The sequence below is a fragment of the Pimephales promelas genome, chromosome 10 (genome assembly GCF_988280905.1).
Source record: "Pimephales promelas chromosome 10, fPimPro1.hap1.1, whole genome shotgun sequence".
NCBI classification, from domain to species: Eukaryota; Metazoa; Chordata; class Actinopteri; order Cypriniformes; family Leuciscidae; genus Pimephales; species Pimephales promelas.
Window position 1 is genome coordinate 9622181 of NC_142778.1, and position 18354 is coordinate 9640534.

General features: G+C 35.6%; 2 long non-coding RNA genes across 2 annotated transcripts; one reads left to right on the forward strand and one right to left on the reverse strand.

Moving 5' to 3' along the window:
- Positions 1–6521: 6521 nt before the first annotated feature.
- On the reverse strand, positions 6522–8873 carry LOC148977306 (uncharacterized). The gene is made up of 6 exons (XR_016169857.1): positions 8747–8873; positions 8230–8284; positions 8076–8127; positions 7922–7965; positions 7742–7802; positions 6522–7640 (listed from the first exon to the last, which is right to left on the reverse strand). It is a non-coding gene; the product is annotated as an uncharacterized LOC148977306 (long non-coding RNA).
- A 1140-nt stretch (positions 8874–10013) lies between these two features.
- Positions 10014–11724, forward strand: LOC148977307 (uncharacterized). The gene is made up of 3 exons (XR_016169858.1): positions 10014–10592; positions 10906–11039; positions 11448–11724. It is a non-coding gene; the product is annotated as an uncharacterized LOC148977307 (long non-coding RNA).
- Positions 11725–18354: the final 6630 nt, after the last annotated feature.

Consider the following 18354-nt stretch of genomic DNA (forward strand, 5'->3'; position numbering starts at 1 on the left):
GTGTGGTTGTGCATCGTCAGAGACACAAAACCAGAGGAAAGGACTTTTATTAGATTCCTGCTCTCTTGTTAGACAGCTAGATTGCACTTTATTTTGACAGCTAACTTTAGACATTCTACTAACTATAAGTAACTTTGCAACTACATGTCTACTAACTCTCATTAGAGTATTTATAGATTGTAGTTGACTGTTAGGTATGGGTTATTAGAATAAGAATGTAGTTGCAAAGTTACTTACAGTCAGTAAAATGTCTTTTGGTGGACCATCAAAATAAAGTGTTAGCAGATAGGGAAGGGCTCCGAGCTCGGAATTTGGTCCGAGCCTAGAGTACTCCCCCCGCACTTCTGGTTAGGAACGTAACCAGGTGAGTGTGGAGACGGGGTGGTGGAGGATTGCTGAAAACTGGATGTAGGCTAAACATATAGGTGGGTTGACTCTGTGTATACATGACTGCAGGATGGAATGGTGTGATGATTGGATAGATCATTTAAAAGTGTTCCCCCCCCAAACTCTATTAATAAAACATCATGATGAGAGTTAGTTGAAATGTAGTTGCAAAGTTAATACCAAGTTCTGGCATGAAACTGGTCCTTAACTGGTTTGGTATTGCATCAGCAAATTTTGTAACGATCACATCCTCATCACTGATTGGTTGCTGTTGCATCAGCGGCCAATGAGCTGTGGCTTAACCACTTAAATGCATGAATGTTTCCCTAATCATTATTACATACTCAGGTCTTTAGGGACCTGGGCTATATCTAAAATGGATGGATCTCTACCTGTCGAAATAATCTGAAACTCTCCTGATATTATCTAGTTCTGGCATGAAACTCTAGATGGCACAGGCTGATAGGTCCAACTCATTTGGTAGCAATCACATAATTATCTACATAGCAAAGCTGATTGGTTGTTGTTGCATCAGCGGCCAACATTTTCCTTACTGTTAGCAGTCTGCAGTGCGCTTTCAGAACGCATCTTGAATCAACATTTAAAGGACAACTCATGCGCAAAATGAACCTTTGGTCTAATAACACATTGGTATCTAGTCAACCATTCTCTGAGATAAGTTTTCATGATAATCAAATATATATTAAGAGAATATAAAGAATCAAATATTAAGGAAATGGGGGTGTGTCATTAATAATATTATTATTAGTGTTTATGCTGTTATAAACACTGTAGTTAATCTGAAACGTCACTGCCAATTCAACCAAATACAAAGAATTTATTCAATTTTCGCATGTGTGTGTGAGAGAGAGATAATGAGAGAGATTACCTGACATCTTTGAAAGACAGATGCAATGATTAATGCTTCCATGGCCAGGATATAATTATAAAATATGACATGATTTTAAAAGTCAACTAGGCTATAACATCAACTATGCAATAAACTTTCATTTATTTAGTACTAATAAAATGATTAAGCCTATTTGGAGAGAGAGAGGTGTTTATAATGTGACAATATGTCAGTCATTGTGTGATGAGGAAAATATGACTAGCCTAGACTAACAGGTGTTGCCAGTGAACAGGCTGTAAAAATGTTGGCTAAGTTCCAGAGTTACTTATGAAAAACTGATCTGGGAACCATTCTCGAACAGCTGTCAAGTTGTTATTGTTTGTGTCAAACAAGTTGTGAATTTGTTGTAACATTAAAACAGGAGATCATGACTTACTCTGTGCTGTAAGTGATGCCCGAGCTCCAGTGCTTTACTCTGTGGGTAAACAAAACTTTCAAAAGATGTTGTTGCAGAATAATTCTAGGATATGCTTTTTTGTCATTGGTTGTTGCGTTAAATCTTACCCAGATACAATAGTGCTCTTTTGTGGTTGGCTATTATTGTGAAGCCCCTTTCTTATTTTTTTGTTTGGACAGGCTCGACTAAAAACTACATGGGAGACGTGCTTGATTCCTGCCAGTTCCATAGTGACCAGATAACTTTTGGGCGAAACAGGCATTTATTAAATATATTATAAACATATTATAAATAGATTTTCCACGTGAGAAATACAATGAGTGGCGGTAGTGGGTGACAAAAAACTGAAATGAGTGACTGTCACTCTCAATGCGTGACACTTGACAGCCCTGCCACTTCGCATATACAGGCAGGAGCCATCTTTGAAAAACAGTCCCGACCAGTTGAATCACGAACTCCGTGACAAGTGAGCTTTCGAAAGGTGGCGAGAACTCCACATTAGGGATGTTAACCGATGACCTTTTGACCGATGGTTGAGCGTATCAACGTTAACCAATCAAAGTTGTCAGTAGTCGGTAAAAAAAAAAAAAACAACAACATTTGGCGCGATGTCACAGCGTTTGGGTTCGCGCGCTCACAAGATTTTCGAAAGTAAAGGCTTCAGGCTAAAACACTTGAAATAATCAAATAATTACCATGCATGGATCGTCGAATATTATTTTTGCTTTAAATCCCCATTCCTACAAATTACAAAATGTCAAGGGTGTCGTTTTCAGATTTATCCACCCGGTTTCAAAAAATAGCAGTTTCAGTGTCCCAAAACGCCGGATCTGTCAGGACGAAACGCCAATACGACAAAAAATATGTTTGTATAGAGCTTAACGCGTCTCTGTGTGGACAGGGCCTAAATACATAGGGAAAAAACATGGAACAGATGACACTAGGGCTAGGGAACAGGTGAAACGCATTCAGGGCAGGAAAACTTAAATACAGGAAGAAAACAAGACAGAAAACCAGACTACCAAAATAAAACAGGAAACAGAAACCAACAATCCTGACAGTATATAGATTTTGAGTATATTGAAAAGACAATGAATTGATGACAGAGGATGGGATAGGATAAGGATACGATGCATGCCATGTTCAGATCTGAATTTCCCTCCATGGAAAATAAAGTACGTTAACCTATTCTCATTCCCATTGCATCAAAAACTGAAGTATGCTCAAGTGCTTTTAGCATCAATATTACGATTTGTATTCAAATTAGTAACTCAAATACATTCAGGGAGAAACCTTTGGTGTCAATACACAGACACGAAGGGCATAGGAATTTCATTGTCACAATATATGTCCAGTGTTGGGTAAGTTACTCTAAAAAAGTAATTAATTACTAGTTACGAATTACCTCTTCAACAGTGTAATTAGATTACTGTACTAATTACTCTCTTTAAAAAGTATTTAATTACTTTTAATTACTTTCAAAATCCCATATCAATCTCAACGAGCTGAATAATACAAGGATAGACATGAATCTGTTTTAATTCTTTTAAATAAATACTATAAAATTGCATGAATTATCCTTAAACTGACCAAGGTGGAGAAGGTTACATTATAAAAACATACTTTTTAACATCAGACAATACATTTTGATGTTAAACCCACTGTTGTTTTATGTCTGATCTCATGACATTTCACACTTTTTCATACATATTTTATAATTATTCATACGAATTTGTACGAGTGCGGTCATAATATTTAGACACCTCATAGAATGCATACGAATCGCTGTGAGATCGGATTGATCCATACACAGTATTTACCTCAATTACATCAGAAGTAACTAATTCAATTACAGATAAATGAAGAGTAATCCCTTACTTTACATTTTCAATGGAAAAGTAATTAAATTACAGTAACTAATTACTTAGTAATTAGTTACACCCAACACTGTATATGTCCAGCCTTACACTATATAGCCTATTGGTAGTGTGTCCCGTTCAAAGTGTTTCACATGTGAATTAGCTGTATGCTACCAGTGATTTTGTGTTTGCCCGAGTGTGCCATAACTGAGAAAGACAGAAAAAAAAAACATCCTTCCAGCTATATCCACACTACATCAGAGAATGATGGACAGAGAGGCCCTTTCCATTCTGGGCTTATATGTCAGGTTAAAACTACTCATTAAAGTTGCATGGGGCTGAATTGGATACAGGAGGCAGTAAACAGCAGGCTGAGGATCTGCTATGAGAGGTCAGCAAACCCTAAGAGTCCCAGCACAGGTTTGAAGACTCTCCAAGATTTCACACTCACTCTAGAGCTCGGTTTCTGGGCTTTGAAGAGAGCCAGGACCCCAGCCGCTGCTTTGATTCTCCGGCCTCTGTCAGACTGAGCCAGAGGGCACGGGGTTTTCATAACACCCGGCAGACAAACACATCTCTTACGCTAACCTCTAAGAGGCTGACCGGTAAGAAGTAGAATATCTCTTGCGTATAATACCATCTGCAACCATGCTACATACATACCAGGAAAAAAAAATTGAATTGTATTTTATTTTATTCATAAATAAATGCATTTTATTCATAAATAAGGTTAATTTACACTTATTCACTAAAAAACACCAAAAAAGCACCATCTTCTTGTACTTCCATGTTTATCTGTTCCTCTCATTCAGCTACTGTATGACATTTGAACTATTTCCCGGCCAGCATTTACTAAAAAAAAAGTTGCCAAGCAGCACCAGCATTTTAAACCATAATCCCAAAAGTTTATATTTATTAAAAAAAAAAAAAAATTTCTTTATCAACTCGGTAAGTTTAATAAAAAAGAAACATTTCGAACAAGAAGTTGAGAAAACAGAGTAGATTGACGCTATGTCTATATTAATCTGGACACATTTAAAAACGGCATTTTCATTTCAAAATGATCCCTGTGCACACTAGCGATTTTAAGCATTTTCTAAAAGTTTATCATCCAAATTGAAACATCTGAAAATGCTTAACCCTCAGGTGCTCTTCGGTCATTTCTGACCGAAAAATTTTCTGTTTTGAAATGTTAAAAATCACAGCTTCATCGGAATGTTACGAAACTTGGTGACTTGTATGGCATTGGGTATCTGAACACAAAAAAAAATTGAGGTCATGATCCGAGCAGGCTAAGTGGTTGTAAAAAAAAAAATAGTCACACTTGTGCTCTTCGGTCAAAAATGACCGACCATAGGAAATGAATGGGAAATTGACAAAAAGACAAAAACTTTGAGAATTTTTGTGTGTACAATCTACAAATCGGCCACGATGCAGAAAAAAAGTGCTCAGCATTGAAGGGGTGACACTGTAAAACATCAAGAGTGCAAAACAGACATACCCACCCCTACGCACACACATGCCGTACACACGCACTTTTATACACAAAAACACCAATAAATTGTGATTAAAGAAATCTGTTTTGAATATTTAAAAATCACAGCTTCTTCAGAAAATTACGAAACTTGGTGACGTTTATGGCATTGGGTATGTGAACACACAAAAAAAAATGAGGTCATGATTCAAGCAATTTAAGTGGTCGTAAAAAAATGAGACACACTTTTGCTCTTCTGTCAAAAATGACAACCCATAGGAAATTAATAGGAAATTGACACACAAAAAAAATTCTCTGAATTTTTGTATGTACAATCTACAAAACGGCCACAATTCTAAAAAAAAAGTACCGCAGGAAAGGGGTGACACTGTACAACATCTAGAGTGCAAAACAGACACACCCACCAACACACACACACATACAAACACACTTTTATACACATACACACCAATAAATTTTGATTACAAAAAGTATGTTTTGAATTTTTAAAAATCACAGCTTCATCGCAATGTTACGAAACATGGTGACTTTTATGGCATTATGTATGTGAACACACAAAAAGTGGTCTTAACCCCTTGCCTGGCATGGGATCACCAGTGATCCCAACTTGTATTGTTTACATTGATCGCGTGTTTACAATATATATTTGTCAAGTTATAAGGTTAACCAATACATTGTTGGAAAGCTATGACATTGTATATTCATTTCGATATAAGCATTATACAATCAAGAAAACTTTGCTGCCGTTTTTTGTTATTCTGTATCAACTTTAACAACGTGATACAACTATGAAGGGGGGTGGGGGGGCTTACCTTTTTATGTTGTGTAAATGTAATGCTTGGCACAATAATGATGACATCGGTCTTTTTACCACGTGAAGAGTCCAGTATATGATGTCCATGGGAAAAAAATTGTCTAAAAACATGCAAACTGTTAAAAATATCCATATTACTTCTATTGTTTACATCCTGACATTTGCTAATCACATGGGGCGTTGTCCTGTTTATCACTGCATGAAAAGTGGGATTTTCGTCCCCGTAAACTGCCGGAAATCTCCCTAATTTTCGGCAGTTAACGACAATTTACAGACTGTGAACGTCGCGTTCCACTGTGCCACATATTGACGGAAACGAACCATGACGTATGCATGCAGCGCTCGCGGAGGTGCGAATGGCCCTAATTAGCATATGAATAGCAGCACTGCGCGCGCCTTGCCAGAGAATGGCTTGAATTTCCTCACTCAGTATTGGTTGAAATTCACTACATTTAAACAAGAAAATCACTCGTGATTGGTTGGCAGATCTGTTACTATTGGTCAGCCGACATAAAATTATAATAATAATAATCATATATATATATATTCATATGATATGCTATTATGTTGTTTATTCATGTCATTGTTATCCTATGGACTAAATTATTATTACCATCAAGGACATGAATTTATTGAGGAAAGGAACATTTGCCACATACTGTTTATTCAAAGAAATAGCTTTATTAGAACAAACACAAAACTATGTACACAGCATAGGAGAACATCTTTCAAAGCACAGAAAACATGTCCTCCACCCTCTGGAAACATGGGACAACATACATACATACATACAGCACTACAGTTATACAAATAAATCAATAATATATTGCATCTCTATTCAAAAATAAATTGCCCTGAATGGCATCAGAATTGGGCACCAGATATATCAAACACAATGTACAGTGGAGCCAGAATTATGAACGAATAATAAGGATGTAATTTAAAGGTATGGTTCACTTTGAAATAAATTTTTGATATGTTTTATCTTATCTCAAGGGCATCCAAGATGCAGGTGGTTTTGTTTCCACAGTATTTTCAATTTTGATATTTTTAGGTCAAACTGTTGTTGTCTGTCAGTCATATAATGCAGGTCTATGGTCACCACCTCAAAGAGCATGCACAAAGAAGACCAAATTAAACATGATTTAATGACTCATAAATTAAGTACACAATGATTGACTAAGACACGAAATGAGCGTTTTGGGAAAGAAAACAAACAGTATTTATATTGTATAAATGTGTGTGTGTGTGTGTGTGTGTGTATATATATATATATTTAGATATACACAAAATGCAATACATCTTAATATGTTTAGATCTTCACAGTAAAACTTCCGAAATCTGTGTAAACAATGAGTGACGTACCAGTGCAAGATCGCTTCTGGCGGTTTCCACCGCATGCGCAGATCATATATATATATACACACACACACACTGTTCATTTTCTCACACAAACCGCTCGTCTCGTATCTTAAGCCATCAAGGTGTACTTACAGTTATGATTCATTAAATCATGTTTAATTTGTACTTCTCTGTGCATGCTCTTTTAAGAGATCCCCATAGACTTCCATTATATGACTGACTGATGCCCTTGACGTAAGCCAAAACATTTCAAAAAATAATTTCAAAGTGAACTATCCCTTTAAAACTCTTAATTCAAGTCCTGTAGGCTTGGCTCATCAGGGCGAAGTGAATTTAAGTCTTTGCGACGCGTGCTTGAGGTTCACCTTGATGTACATACACCTCAGTGGCTGTGGAACCGAATTTCATGACCCCTTCTGCAAAGTTGAAAAAGACAATGATTTAGATGTATGCAAAGGCAATCTGCCCCAAGTCCCCACATTTGTAAGCAAAAATATGTTTCTTCTGCATCCACTACCTGGTTTCCTTCAGGCGATGGCGGATGTCGACCAGTAGTTTCAGGACCTTTTTCTGGAACACTGAAATAAACGAACACATTTGGTGATGTTTACAATGCTCTAATTAGAATAACAAAGTTTGCTAGCTCACAAGAGAGAAGGTGTCTATTAGAAGTGTCTGCCAATAGATCAACACTTACCACCAGGTTTCAGTCACTGCATCTCCCAGTCTCAGTCACTGCATCTATACCACAAAAAAATGTGTTTTAAAAGTTATTATCAAATGATGAAACTGAACAGATTTATAAGATATTTAAAAACTTGGTCAAACATTTATAACTGAATATAACATGCCATGTTCCAGTTCTCTTTGGCGTTTTCACCACTGTCTCACGCTCAAAGTCATCTATAAACACAGACGTTAATCCAAATTAGTTTAGTTTTACTTTTTATTTGACTGGGGTCTGTTCAAAAGAAAAGAGGATGGGATCACAACACGTAACGTTACCTTATTTAGGTGTTTTTTCTCCCATCAGCGAAGGACACCTCACTCCTAACAGCCCCTGAGAGACAAAACAAATCACAAACATCTGAAGATTTCACTCATCACACAAAGTGATGCAATTTTACAAACAAGGATAGCCTACACTAGAGCATACAAGCACATTACGCGCTTTGTTTTAGGACCCTGGCACTTATTATTTTTTCATAATTTCTGACGATATTCAGAGTAAATGAGTTAGTTTGATTACTATCAAAGAATGGTAGCTAACTTGCAGCCAGATAACAACGTGCAACCCAACGTACAGTTTAGTGTCCCAAATTTGTTCAAATTGAAATGAAACAAAAAAAGAATTAAGAGCAGCAAGCTAACGCAAAACAAAAAACTGTTCCGTTAGGTTAACACCCTTGGACATTCGCGGCAGTAATCACAGCCGATTTGTGAAGTTTAAGACAAAAACGCTAAACTACCAAAAACTATAAGTAGACATGGACATAGAATTCACTAAGCTGGACGAACTTACCTTCAATTTAGAGGAAAAGATGGGTTCCCCAGCGATCATGACGGCGAAGCAGGCTGAATATCTGTGTAGTTACTTTCTGCTTAAAAAAAAACACGCCACATGCCTGGCACGTTGCCTCAGCCAATCAGAGTGGCTGACGTTACAGGTTGGATTATGACGATATGCTGCCTCAGCCAATCAGAGTTACGTTCACTGGTTTTTGACTCAGGTTGAAAGGCTGTCGTCGGCTGTCCTTTGACTTTTCTGCTGCTGTTAGTTCATTTTAAATTAGGAATAAGGTGGATATACCTAAATAGGCTACCATGAAATGTAAAAATACATATATGCATAAATAAATAACTTTATTAGGTTACTTAAATTAAATAAACCAGTCAAAAAATTGTAAAAAACAAAAACAAAAAACATCTGTTTATAACTGTGAATTAACATCAAAGATGTTATCATATATTTTGAAAACTGCTTCCGTAAATGTTATGATGAATCTTATAATTTTATTAGGAAAATTTCATATTTATAAGAGTAAAATGAATAATTCTAAACCTTGTTTGAAGTTTTTTTTTTTTTTTTGTCTAATTTTTAGTTTTCAGTATATTCTGTCTCTCAAATGTATCGATAAAAATGTAGTGATACAATTGTATTTGCTAAAGAATATTGAAGCTAATTTTCTTTCTTTAAATAGTACAAATTACTGGTTTCTAACTTTCTCTTAAATCATAATATAGAGATAGTCCCTTTCCTGTTTTTATTTCATTTTTTCAATTCTGTCCTATTTTTATTTGTTTCTTATTTATTGTGAAATTATTATTTGTTGATTGTTATCTTTTTGGATGTCATGTTATTGTTGTAATTGTTGTGCATTATGTGCAATGTTAAAAAAACAAAACAAAAAAAAAAAAAAACACAGCAATTAGGTTATACTGAGCCTGATCTTGTCTTAGAATGAAGTTATACCTTTCAGAAAAATGTTACCTGGGGTGAAACTCCCCTACCCTTATTTGCATGTGTATAGCTCACAGCATTTTAATTTACATGTCAAAGCCTCCTCTAGATTTAGGAGAAGGGGGGACAATGGGGGGACAACTGCCAAGCAAGGCCCACGTCAATTTCCGGCAATTCACAGCAGTTTTGAGTGTTACCTGTAAATTGCCGTGTGCAGTCGTAAACCTGAACTTCCACGACAATCTACAGTGCCGCTTACTGACGAAAATCCCACTTTTCATGCAGTGTATTCGACGAACTCTCCACATCTAGCGCATTATTCAACGAAAACAACATATCAGTGTTTTTAGTAAAGTGTCTGGAAATGAATGAGATCGGTCCAGAAGATGTCCGATGAAAACTGGCCATGTAATTATAGAAAGTATTGAAGGATGTCAGGCGCTTTTGCTGACGTGTGATCATGTATAATGCTAATATGTGTGGTAAAAAAATAAACCAATAGCAATGGGAAACGTTTCTGTTGTCACCCATCTGAAGCCTATGGCATAACGAATACGCCCATGTGCGGATTTACATAATCTCGCGTTTATAACAGTGTTCCTTTGTGCGCGCAACGATTTGCTTCATGGAAATTTACGCACACGTGACGAGGTTGTCATGACACCCAGGCTCTGCTCTATGCTACACCTGCTGGCTGGCGTTCACTCGCTCTGTTTACAATTACATTCGCCTGCTGCAATGGGTTCACGTCGGGGACAGAAGTTATTTCTCCTACTGCTGCAATGGAATAACTTCTGCAAAGCTGGGATGAAGAAAACGTGTATTTTTCAGAAGAGAGTTCTGTATCCAGCGCCGTCTCTGAAGAAGAGGATATGTTTTTGGCAGGTCTCGATCCAGTTTTAGATCGGTAAGTTTCTAAACATTTTAGTGAGTTTGTTACATTGCTTTTTAGTTTTTATTTTCTGCACTAGTATTGGGGCTTATAAGTACATTGAAATGCAGTGCAATTCCATTGTTATTCAAGCGCTGAATTAGAAGTGTAACGTTACAACATTGAACATTATTTATGTAACTTTAGCTATAGGCTAGCTGCTATTGTTTTGTATGTAGAACGCAAGACGAAGTTCAAACAAAACTTTTCAGAGAACAAAATGTAATTTATATGTAAGATAATCAGTTGTGTTAGGCGTGTTTCTAATCCATGTTGTGTAATTCAACAGTGACGATGATGATGATGAGAGTACCAGACAGAGGCCTCTCTGGACAACAGACAAACAAAGTGTCCATGTGTTGCTGCAACATCTACAGCTGTCTCTGGGAGTTCAAGAGGAAAGAGACAGCCCAGCACTTTGTGGTAAGTAAATAATGTGAAGCAAGTAATGTTTAGTGAGGAAAAAATAGTATTTTAGGGCATTGTTGTCTGATTACAGTCTGCATTATAAGCTGGTGTAAATGTGCAATCAGGGCAACAAAAGAGTGGCTATAGAGGTGAATTGCTCTATGTGAATGATAATTTGAATATAAAATCTGTAGTGTAAATGTGCCATCAGTGCAACAATAGAGTGGCTATGGAGGTGAATGCTGTATGTGAATGATCCTCACAGATTTTACATTCAAAGCCGGTAGTGCAAATATAGCAATCAGGGCAACAATTGTGGGTGTAGAGGTAGATTGCTGTATGTGAATGGTCATTTGAAAATAAATGTGTATTTATAAAAATGTTAAGAAATCTAAATTTCTTTTCCTGTTTGTTGTTCAACAGTGATGGCACTTCAGCACCAATATTCTGCAACAGGATTTGGCAAAGGCTAAAAACCAGAAGCCAATGTCTCAAAAGGCATTCTGGGAGACTGATTTTGGAGCTGGCTGGACATCCCAACAAAAGCAAGGTGCCTGACCCTCCTCCTCGTCGATCTTGTGAGTGTCACAGTCCTGTGCACATCAACTTTTTCTGCTCACTTTTTGAGAAATGTTTATTACTGTCTTGATTGCTAATAACAAAGAGAAACTTTTGTTTGTAGATGTATACAAATATATAAATAAAAACGTTTTATTTGCTAAATAATGTGTCGTTCTTAACCATTAAATGAATGGTAGTGAACAAAGACTTTGTTAAACTTTTTACAAGTAAGTTGCCAAGTGTCACTTTGGGGTCCTTTTGGTGCCCTTTCCAAAAATGCAAACACACACATTTTTATAAACATTTAGGAGGTAAACAATATACCAGAGAAAGTATATATATTGTGCTTTGTCATATTGTATCAAGAAAACCCATTGAAATGATCAAACAAACTTGTTTTAGCTCATGGTAAAAGGTGGTTACCAAGTGTCCCTTTGGAGACTCCAAGTGGCCTTTTTGGGTAGGTGCCTAGACATGCGCTGAAATAAATCTTTGTAAAAAATTCATTTTTGCTTGTATAAACTTCAAATTTGAAACATACATTGTTAAGACCTATGGCTTTAGTTTGCTTGTGTTTCCAGGCCCATATATATTTGCCTTTAGCGTTTTTATTTTTCATAAAAAATTAATATACAAAAAAAAAATTCTCGTCCATTGTTTTTGAGCTTATTTATCTCTCTGTTAGTAATTGCTCAGAACAATTTTAAGTCTTTCATAATAAACTGTCAAGTGTCAGCTTTTAAATGATACCTTGGTTTTGTGTGTGGTCACAAGGACTCATTAGCAACAACCATTTTATTATGGGTATGTCAGTTTGCACTCCATTGCCAAAAAGGGGGGTGCCAGTTAAGGGGTTAAAAAAATAGTCACACTTGTGGTCTTTGGTCAAAAATGACCCCATAGGAAATTAATGGGAAATTGTAAAAAAATGGGGGAAAAAATGTGAATATTTGTTTTTTGTCATTTTTTTTTATAAGAAATAGTTTTTGAGATTTTGAGACAACACCCCCCACAATGTAACAATGAAAACGGGTTTGTCGAAAAAAAGACTAATGTCAGGGAAGCGTTGTGTCATAAATTACAAAAAATCTCATCAATGGTAGGAAAATAGTTACCGTAAGACTTGAAATATGGTGCACAGTTCATATTCGCTTCTTTCAAGGCGTTTTTACCCTCTGTAGACCTGTAGCTGTGTGATTCTTCAAAATATTTCCTTTTGAAATGAAAGTCATACAATGTTTGGAATGACATAAGGATCAGTAAATGAAAGCAGAATTTTAATTTCTGGGTGAGCTATTCCTTTAAATCAGCAGAACGCCAGAGTCACGGTTTGTTTAAAACACACTAAATCTGAAAGACAATAAAGTCCATCCCTGAGGAACAGCCACCCTCTGCTGACTGCCCATTTATAGAAACGCTTCAAAACAATCTAGTTAAGACTCACTTTAGCACTGAGCATATCTGGAGAGCAGAGAGAGAGAAAGGGAGGAGGAGGGCCCCCAGGGTCCCTGAGGAGCCGCCCCATAGAGGTGAGGTGCTTTAGAAAGCCTGTAATGCCTTGATGTGGTTTGAGCTCCAGTGATTTGAGATTAGCTCCACTGAGAAATATGAAATATGTGCTCAGAATTGTGATACCAGGCCAGGAAGTCAATCAAATCGGCCAGGACTGTTTGACTCATATAAGAGAGGACACAGTTACAGCCCAGATTTTGATCAAAGCCTCCTTTATATATATATACTGTATATACACACACATGTAATACGTATATGATTAATCTACTTATTCCGATAAACGTATTTAATATTGGTTATGTATAATTATGGACTCTGATTTGAGTCAGTTATGTAATGGAGTCTTCTGGTTTCAAAACTAGTAAATCTATTTTGACATTTATTTGGTAGACAGTTGTTTCCAAAGAGATGCAATTTACACTGTATAGAGGTATACATTGCATTAGTTTTAGATTAAGATTTAAGAAAGTACGGTAACCCTTTATTTAAAGGGGTGTGCATAAGACTGACATGGCATTGTCATAAACATGACATAACACCTGTCATGAACATGAAGGAGTCTTTATGAACGTTTATGACTGTTGTCATTAAGTGTCATTCGGTAAATTATGACACTTTTAATGCAAAGTTGACATTGTTTAAAATGTCTTTGTTATGACAACTTGACATAAACCAAGACAGAAATGTGTTTGTTATGACAACTTGACATTAACCAAGAAATCATAACCTGTCACAAATATGTCATAACAGGTCTAATTATCAAACTTAAAGAAGTTATTTAGCTTTGTGTTAGCATTACATTACCCTGTCATATGTGGTTGGTTTTGACTTTGGCCATCATGATACCATTATAACTGTCATGTATATTTTACTTGTCCTCAAGTAAAGTGGAACACATTGTACTAGTTATAAAGATGTCATTAAGGGTTATTACACTGTCAGATGCTTTAACAACAGTGTCATTAATATTTCCCCTTACCTCAAGTAAAGTGGAACACGTTTGACTAGTTATAAAGATGTCAGGTTGACAGGTTATGATTTCTTGGTTAATGTCAAGTTGTCATAACAAAGACATTTTAAACAATGTCAACTTTGCATTAAAAGTGTCATAATTTACCGAATGACACTTAATGACAACAGTCGTAAACATTCATAAAGACTCCTTCATGTTCATGACAGGTGTTATGTCATGTTTATGACACTGTCATGTCAGTCTTATGCACACCCCTTCAAATAAAGTGTTACCGAAAGGACACCAAAGTGCTTTTTCAAACTTCTTCAGTTAAATGTAATTTTATTAATATTCACATGCAGTTTATTTATTTTAATGGTTTTAATGGTTTAAATGGCACTTTTACAAATCATGTGTTCTGGTTATTATCATTGCTTATTGCAATTGTGTGTGTGTGTGTGTGTATGTATGTATGTATATATATATATATATATATATATATATATATATATATATATATATATATATATATGATAAGTGTGATAAGGATTAATATTAAAAGTTTGCTGTTTTACCTGTTTTAAAAGTTTGTTTGGTTTTTCATAGTGTGATTTTTGGTGAATTGTATTGATTCCAATTAGGTTTAGTTCGACCCCCGCCATAAAATTTTTCTTAGATTATTATTGTAGTATTTACTATGACTGTTATAAAAAAAAATATATATATATATATATATATATATATATATATATATATATATATATATATATATATGATAAAATAAAAATGAATAAAATCAGACAAAGAGGGCAAAAAAGTCCCACTGATTGAGGAATCTAATTATGAATCTCTCTCTCTGTTTCTCCATGTCTTCCACTGCCACCCCCTCCTCTTCACCCTTACTGCTGCACTATTTGCCATTGTACTGTTTCTGTAGTGTGTGGCTTTAAACGACTCTCACCTGCACCGTCAGGGGTGCATCCTTCACATACACAATCACACAAACCTACTTTCTGTTACACACACACTTCCTGCGGGTTGCTGGCGGAAGGCCAGTGTTGAAATACTGTCATGCTTGACCGAACCGGCGACTCGCTGTGAAGGATCAATGGACAGAAAAGCCACATAAAATATTTGCTGCTAAATATAAACCTCAGCCCTTGCTCTGACTCTCTTTCTGACTCTCTGTTCTTCTCACTCCTCTTAAATTCCTGTCCACACTCACACACATTATACACAGAGAGAGAGAGAGAGAGAGAGAGAGAGAGAGAGAGAGAGAGAGAGAGAGAGAGAGAGAGAGAGAGAGAGAGAGAGAGAGAGAGAGAGAGAGAGAGATAGTCCTGTGACATAATATGGCCAGTGACCATGCATGCCCTTCCTGCATGTATGTATTTAATTTATTTAGTTTCTGAATTTGTCTTTTTCTTTGTTTTTAACAATTAGGCAATATCGAAAGTAAAATTTAATAAAATGGAAAGGATATAAGAAATAAAAGAAGCTAAATGTAGATTGTTGTGAATAAAAATTCAGTAAAATGGGAATTGTGTGTGCAATTTTTGTGTCAGGCTGCTTTAAAAAAAATCAACCCTACTATTAAATATTTACAATGTTATAAAATATATACACTACCGGTCAAAAGTTTTAGATCAGTAAGATTTTTTATGTTTTAAATGAAGTCTCTTCTGCTCACCAAGGCTGCTTTATTTGGTGAAAAAAAAAAAGACAAACAGTAATATTGTGAAATATTATGACAATTTAAAATTTTCTATTTTAATATATTTTAAAATGTAATTTGAAAGCTGAATTTCGACATCATTACTGTTGCTGATTACACATCAGTTTTCAGTGTCACAAGATCCTTCAGAAATCATTCTAATATGCTGATTTTATGCTAAAAAAAACATAAATTATTATTTTCAATGTTGAAAACAGTCGTTTACCATTTTCCCCCAAAAATTCTATGATGAATAGAAAGTTCAAAAGAACAGCATTTATTTAAAATATAATCTTTTCTAACATTATAAATGTCTTTACTGTAACTTTTGATCAATTTAACTCATCCTTGATGAATAAAAGTATTTTCTCATTTCTTTCCCCCAAAAATAAAAAAAATAAATAAATTCTTACTGACCCCAAACTTTTGAATAGTAGTGATTAATGTTACAAAAGCTTTCCATTTCAGATCAATTCTGTTCTTTTTAACTTTCTATTCATCAAAGAATCCTGAAATAAAAATGTAAAAAACTGTTTTCGACATGGATAATAATCATAAATGTTTCGCATCATATTATAATAATTTCTGTAGGATCACCCATTTTTTTTTTTTTTTTATTGCAGCCGAAGAGAGTTCTTTTAAAAACATAAAAAATCTTACCGATCTAAAACTTTTGACCGGTAGTGTATATTGTTCAAGATTTTTTTTTTTTTTTTACTGAACATGACCTTAATCCTGAACTCTTGTTTATGATATAATAAATTCACACAAAAACTCCAGTAACAGAAAACATCTAGAAACAACACTGTGGCACAAACACGGAAAACAACCTCCTCCGGAGATCGCACAAAAACATAAAAACAACTAAAACTTTAATTGCAAAGACCTTTTCTTCAACAACATGTACAAGGAAACATTGAGAAAACATCGAATGGATCAATCAAAGATACCCTGCAAGGATATAAACAATCACATTACAAGTTATAACAATAACATTCAACCACCTGTCAAGCACTACCCCTCCCAAACCATTTCAGATCTGTTCATTTGCCAAATATACAATAGAGAATTACTGTTGATTCAAAACAAGCCAATAAATATGGATAAGCAAGACAGGCCAAGCAGATCACGCTCATGGTCGATATTATCAATAACACATTTATTACAGCTAACAAAAATATGCAGCCTTTCCCCACAGTCATCTATCCTCTAAATGAGGAAATATATCCATTAAAGTTGGCTAAACACTTATTCAGTATGTAGCTGCATGTTTGCCAATGAATCATGATGTTGCAGATATTTTCTCCCCCACTGAGCAACAGAGAACACATCTTCAACGTCAAAGCATTTCCTCAGCAGGATGTGAGAACACTTTGCAGATGTGTATCTATTGATCTGATGTGTAAGTGTAATGGCAACTGTTTAGGCAGTTGTTGGTACTGCTTGAGTTTTGAAATGATTATTTCAAATGAATAATTGTTATTATTATTTTTCAAAATATAAATTTGATGATTATACCATACTCTAAAAAAAGTTCGTTTTAGAAGTTTTACACGTTTCAAGTTCATTTTATTAGTCAGTCATTACCTTATGGAATTATTATGACCTCATCTGACCCAAAAACTTTATTCATTCAATCAAGCACTTTTTTTTTATTTTTGGTCACACAATTGTCTATGGAACGGTTATGTCCCAAATCATAAAAATCTGAATTATTACATGATTAAAAATGTATTTAAACAAACAAAACAAAAAAAACGAAGTGTATGTTTACGCTTAAAATGTTTTCCTGTGAGTTTTCCGTGTACAGACGACCATTGTCAAAATGATTCCCATTCACTCGGATCCGGATCTGTATTCTGTTGCCAGACCATTATATGGCAAAGAAACACTAGTGAACACGTAATACCCATGTGCATGACATCATTGTCTTCAGAGATTCGCGTTTTTACAACACATTCTCATCCCAAAAAGTCATATAACTGATGTTTTAGGACGTCTTTTGACCATACGTCAATATTCGCCTTTTTAGGGCCCCCTTAAACGTCGGTAGATGGCGATCCCGGGCCGTCATACAACTGACGCTTTACCTTTAACGTCAGTTAGGTGACGGGCTAGGTTTAGGGTTAGGTTTAGGTATGGGGTAGAGTTAGGATCCCATAACCTCATCTACAGACGTTTAAGGGGGCCCTAAAAAGGCGAATAATGACGTATGGTCAAAAGACGTCCCAAAACGTCAGTTATATGACTTTTTGGGGTGAGACTGCGCTGGTTTTTGTTGTTTACACGGAGACCGTTTTCAAAAACTTGAAGTTTGAAACCAGTTTTCAAAAGTTTGCTTTTCAGGCAAAACGCCGTTGTCGTGTATTTGTATTCTGTCAGGACCACTATCGTCAAATATGATTCACAATGCCCCGCCCCCCTTAGTTATTGTTGCTACATCCGTCAAACTTCATCTGGTCTCTAGTTTGGTATCAACTTTTCTAAAGCAGCAAATAAAGTGTCCGACAGAAGTATGCAAAAGGGGCTGCAATATGCGTTCCAAGGCTATATTCAAGACATACAGGTGAAACGCAAGAAACAACAAGGCA